This window comes from Myxocyprinus asiaticus, chromosome 46 (genome assembly GCF_019703515.2).
Source record: "Myxocyprinus asiaticus isolate MX2 ecotype Aquarium Trade chromosome 46, UBuf_Myxa_2, whole genome shotgun sequence".
Lineage (NCBI taxonomy): Eukaryota > Metazoa > Chordata > Actinopteri > Cypriniformes > Catostomidae > Myxocyprinus > Myxocyprinus asiaticus.
In genome coordinates this window covers 12,053,476-12,059,475 of record NC_059389.1, presented here as the reverse complement: position 1 = coordinate 12,059,475, position 6,000 = coordinate 12,053,476, and positions in this window count along the sequence as shown.

Genomic DNA, 6,000 nt, shown 5'->3' with positions numbered 1-6,000 from the left:
ATGTTGGTATGCCTTAAGTGGCCCTGCTAGTTTATGGTACTTCCCCTGATTACATTCATCACTCATTGTAAAGGAGGGAAATAAATGTAATTCAATCCCTGAACCTGCAAGCCTTGTTTGTTTTTGTAGGCTATATATGACAGTAGACCACTGAACATATTCTTCATCAAAAGTCATGTGATACACAGATTTCTTATCTTCTTGCGCTCATTAATGGCTTTTATGTTCTGTCCTACCAACAGGATATGATCTTGATCAAATTAAAATTTCAATATTCTGAGAAGTGATGCTTATAAATATGGTATACTGTGCATTAATGCCGATACAATGAAGAAACTAGAGAAAATGAAGAGTGTTCAAAGAAGTAGAAAAGAGATGTTTTGAGGAAATTATAAGTTTGAAGATTCAAATGAGCTTAATTATAATTTTTTTCCTTTCTTAAAAAATGCAACTTTCAAATATAAATTTTATTTTGACAAAAGCACTCTAAGTCCTTGTGGTGGCATAGTGACTCGCCTCAATCCTGGTGGTGGAGGATGAATCTCAGTTGCCTCTGCATCTGAGATGTCAATCCGCGTATCTTATGACGTGGCTTGTTGAGCGCGTTACCGCGGAGACATAGCGTGTGTGGAGGCTTCATGCTATTCTATGCGGCATCCACGCACAACTCACCACGTGCCCCACCGAGAGTGAACCACATTATAGCGACCACGAGGAGGTTACCCCATGTGACTCTACCCTCCGTAGCAACTGGGCCAATTTGGTTGCTTAGGAGACCTGGCTGGAGTCACTCAGCACATCCTGGATTCAAACTTTTGACTCCAGGGTTGGTAGTCAACGTCTTTACTTGCTGAGCTACCCAGGCCCCCCTTGACAAAAGTCTTTTAAGTATTTTGCATATAATTGGTTGAAATAATTTTGCACTTAAAAAGACAAAAGGAAATATGCATAGCTATTGGCATTTTTATGTAAACCCTTGTTTTTTTGTTTTTTTTTTTACTTGTACTGAGACACTCTTTCATAACTCCTTTTTACATTGCTTGCTGTATGGTTTTTTTTTTTTTTTTTTTTTAAAGCCTCAGTTCTTCTATAAAAATAAAAATATTTGTGGGGGGAAAATTGCAACTGTATAAAGAAAAAAAAAGCCCTACTTGTTTTTAAATGATTATTGAAATAAGATATGTTTAGCTTAGGAAAAAAAAAAAAAAAAAAAAAAAACAAATGCAGATGTTCCATAATGAGTTCCAGGAGTTTAGAACTGCCTCACTTTAGATGTTGAATTTTGCATTTTACAAACAAGATTTATTAACTGACCAGAATTTAACCATTGTCATTACTAACATTCCAACTGAGATGACACAAACAAGACTAACTGGCAAATAATTACGAGATACCAACACAGTGAAATGTTCGGCAGAATATAGGGACTGATAGCCTTAGTCACCATTCACATTCAAAAATACAATAAAAGTGAACAGTGACTGAGGGTAACATTCTGCCTGACATCTATTGTTGTGTTCCACAGAAGAAAGTCATACAGGTTTGGAACAACATGAGAGTTAAAAATGACAGCATTTTAATTTTTGGTTGAACTGTCCCTTTAAATTTCATTCTGTTTCTTACATTAAGCTTCCTTGCAAAAACCATATGGCTTCAGAAGACTTGGAGTATAGTGTATGAGTCCAATGGACTACTTTTGTAATGCTTTTATGATGCTTTCCTGTCCTTTTTGGAGCTTGACTGCCCCTGGTCCCCATCTTTTTCATTGTTTGGAAGAGAGCATTCATTAAAACTTCTCCTTTTGTGATCAACTGAAGAAAGAAAGTTACAAGCCTTTGGAACCACATGAGGGTAAATGAGTAAATGATCGAAATTCTAAATGTTGTTTTAACTATCCCTTTAATAGTAGAGAGTACTCTCGAGCAACTCTCAGAGAAGCTGATCTTCCTGAACTCAGTGTAAATTGTTGGCTGAAAGACATCCCGTTTAATTTCCTGATCTGAGATCAGGTAAACCTCATTCTGTCTGTAGTAGATGATGTGTCTTTAATGGGGTGTAATTAATGTGGAATTGGAGCTAAAAATAACAGTGGCTGTGGTGTTTTCAAAAGGCCGTGGTTATCTTCTGCTGGGGTGTGCGGATCTTTGTGTTTGAGTAAAACAATGTGAGCTCCCTCTTGTTTGCCTTCATGCATACATTGTAATTGAAATCTGACTGTTCCCATCTTTTCGCTGACCAAATTACTCTGTTATTATCTATTTCTATACATATACTGGTAACACTGGCTAACACATGGTATTACAGGGATAATAGGATATTACCACTTCAGGGCTGCAGATTTTTATTGAAAGGTAAAGTGTGCAGTCTTTTCTGTTAAAATACTTTCTCCTAACTCAGCTTGCAGACACAACTAATTGAAGGAGTTCTTGCTATGTTTACTAACTGGAACGTCACTCTCCGTCTATTGACCTGGTGGTTGTTTAAGTTTAGCTACCTCAGCAATCTACATAGGTTGACAATTACTTTAACTAAGTTTTTATCCCCTACATTAACCATGTAAAATACCCAGTTCCATACAACATGAGCAGAACTAGGTTTTAATCTGTAGGCAAACACATAAGCGATGCAGTCAAGCAAACTGTTGGCACAGATGTGTCTCCACTGTAAGCTGCTATTCAGCATTATATTTCACCTAGAATGTCACCACACTAGTCTTTTGTTAACACAGACCAGAAGTGCTGCATTGTTTTATTGGCTGGATGTCTGGAGTGAACAGAGAGGAGATGAGGGCAAGTTTACGGAGAAGGGTCAACTGTTCCTTGCCTTTCCTGCATGCCCCTCCTCTGCTCTAAGATGGGAGTTTATGAAGTACAGGACTCAGAAGGGTATTTTCATACCCCCTTGACAAAGGAAAAAGATCTCACTGTGAATTTGGCAAAAAAGGTCGGAAGTTCTTCAGCAGAAATTGGTCTGCGTTCATCAAAATTCAAACCACTGCCCCCAGTGTCCTAAGTTGGAAGTGCTGTTGAACGTATGGGCTCATGCCAGCTCCAGCTTCTGAGGAAATGTCTGCAGAGTGCTGCCAAAAGTGAGTTGTTTTTAGTTGGAAATAATGTAAAACACTCAGTTAATTATTTAATATTAAACGGAAAAGGCGACCTCCGAATCGCGCTCATCATTGATGATATGTGAACGCTGGTAAAAGTAAACACATTGGAATTGATGCAAAATTTTCTGAGTGGAGATGGTAATTGTCAGTGTCTCGGCAGAATGGGGTTGATGTCAGGGTATCGGAACATTCAGTAGCAACGTCAACTTCCCGTGTGATCATGTAAAAAAAAAAAAGTATTGGAAAGCTTTAGACTAACACACAAATGTTTACCTAGCTATACAAATAGGAACTTTCCATTGATTTCCATTGTCCTTGAATATTTACATTTTTACAAAGGGACTTTCAACGCATTCAAGATACATTTCATCAGCATGTTGTTTTCCCTGGGGATTTTTGCATTGCTTGCTCTATGCTCCACCAGTTTGAGCTACAGGAAGACTTCAATTAAGCTAATTTTGATTACTATAGACCAGTGTCCACCTGGAATAAATTTTCAGTGAAATCTTTTACCTTTTACCTTTTTGATGGCATACTTGAATTGAAATGGTCACTACAGTGTCTAAACTTTATAAACCTACAATAAAATAAAAACATTATGAAATACATAAAATGTTAGATAACAGAACAGAGGAACTCCCACATTTTAAACACTATCCTTGTGCGACCCCACGCACACATGGGTGGACGTTGTATTTTGGCTTCGCTATATGCAACACATAATTTAATTTCATTTAAACAGACTGATCTCAGTTTAGAAGACTCTGGGCTGTCAGTAGAGGTTTAAACAGTTTTAAAGGTTTTGAGTCATGTGACAAAGCAACATGGTGCTGATCACAGCGAAGTTTATCTTTGAGAGAAACGCCAACAAAACTACATAAGGTAAGAAACCTAATTAAGTTTTTACAATGAAAACTGTTTGAGTCAAAAGATTAGAGTCTATAGTTTTATCCGATGTGCCATTTTGAAAATGGCATATCGGATGAAAATTTGAGAGATTTATCATGAAATGCCACGCTGCTAAACACAATGTACACCAATGTGTACAATAGCACAAAGTTTTCATGAGAAATCCTATACTTACTGTGCATTTAGATATTGAAAATTCTTTTTTGCTTTCAGAGGCTTTATATAGAGTTAGGATGAAAATCTGCTGCTTTTAGAAATGTTCTGAGATCAGTGCAGACAGACAGCACACTGGAGGTTAACTCATTCACTAAATAGGAAGCAAGGGAGCATCCTATAACTTTCCTATTAAGCCAAATGCATTCAATCCAAACTTCTGATTAAAAGTTCAGTTCTAGGCTGCAGATGATGTTTGGACCACTCAACATGGTTGGCAGACATGGGACAATGGTAATCAGTACTAGATTCAGTATTTATAATGTATAATTTTATTTTAACATGGTTGGCAGTGATTGGACGATGTTGGCCATTACTTGTATCAGAATAAATTATGCTAATTTCTGATTGGTAAAATGCTTCAGCACTAGCTATCACTTGTTTGTTTGACAGCGCATAGAGAGAACATTGAGATTTTGTTGCCAACGTGGAAAAAAACATTGTAACATAAAATTCAAATCAAGTCAAATTATTTTTATTTGTATAGTTTTTTATTTGTGCTTTTTCCAATACACAATGTTCCAAAGCAGCTTTTCAGAAATCAGCTGCAATATCTGTAATGTCTCAAAAACATGAATAACTAACACTCCTGAAAACATTATAAACAGTTTGATAAAACAAAATCTGACTTTCTATAGCTTGGTATTATTAAAAATTTCACAACTTAGTCTCACTGTCCACATATGTGGACATACATTTTTAGGAAAACTAATTGCTCTAGAAAAAAAAAATAGTTAGGTGCTACTAGTTACAAATCAAAAGGGAAATGGAAAATGCACACAGCTGTCACGCTCGGGACTAGGAGGAGAGGAGGCTATATATACAGTATAGACTCTGAGCCCTGTTTCATATCTGACCCTTTTATTGACTGACTCTAAAAAATAAAAAAAACTTTTTGCATGTGAATAAAGGCATTATTTAGTGTCTTTATTTAGGATGTCCTCAAAAGACCTTCTTGAGACATTTTCAACTATTTTGTCTCCAAAAGTAAATCAAGGTCAGATAGATAGTGTTCATATAGCTTTTGCTTAGCTATAAATGGACACGAACATACCATAGACATCTAAATATTTTTATATAAAGATATTTATAATAAAAGTTATTATTATTATTAATTATTTAATTTGGATCAATATTTAATATGGAAAATTTTGCCAAATGAGGACTTCCCAAAAATGTCCCCAAGGGAAGTTTTCTCAGATTTACACTGCCGGCCAAATGTTTGGAATAATGTACCGATTTTGCTCTTATGGAAAGAAATTGGTACTTTTATTCACCAAAGTGGCATTCAACTGATCACAATGTATAGTCAGGACATTAATAATGTGAAAAATTACTATTACAATTTGAAAAATTGTTTCAGAACTTCTTAAACTACTTCAAAGAGTTCTCATCAAAAAATCCTCCACATGCAGCAATGACAGCTTTGCAGATCCTTGGCATTCTAGCTGTTAGTTTGTCCAGATACTCAGGTGACATTTCACCCCACACTTCCTGTAGCACTTGCCATAGATGTGGCTGTCTTCTCGGGCACTTCTCACGCACCTTACAGTCTAGCTGATCCCACAAATGTTCAATGTGGTTGAGATCCATAACACTCTTTTCCAATTATCTGTTGTCCAATGTCTGTGTTTCTTTGCCCACTCTAACCTTTTCTTTTTGTTTTTCTGTTTCAAAAGTGACTTTTTCTTTGCAATTCTTCCCATGAGGCCTACAACCCTGAGTCTTCTCTTTACTGTTGTACATGAAACTGGTGTTGAGCGGGTAGA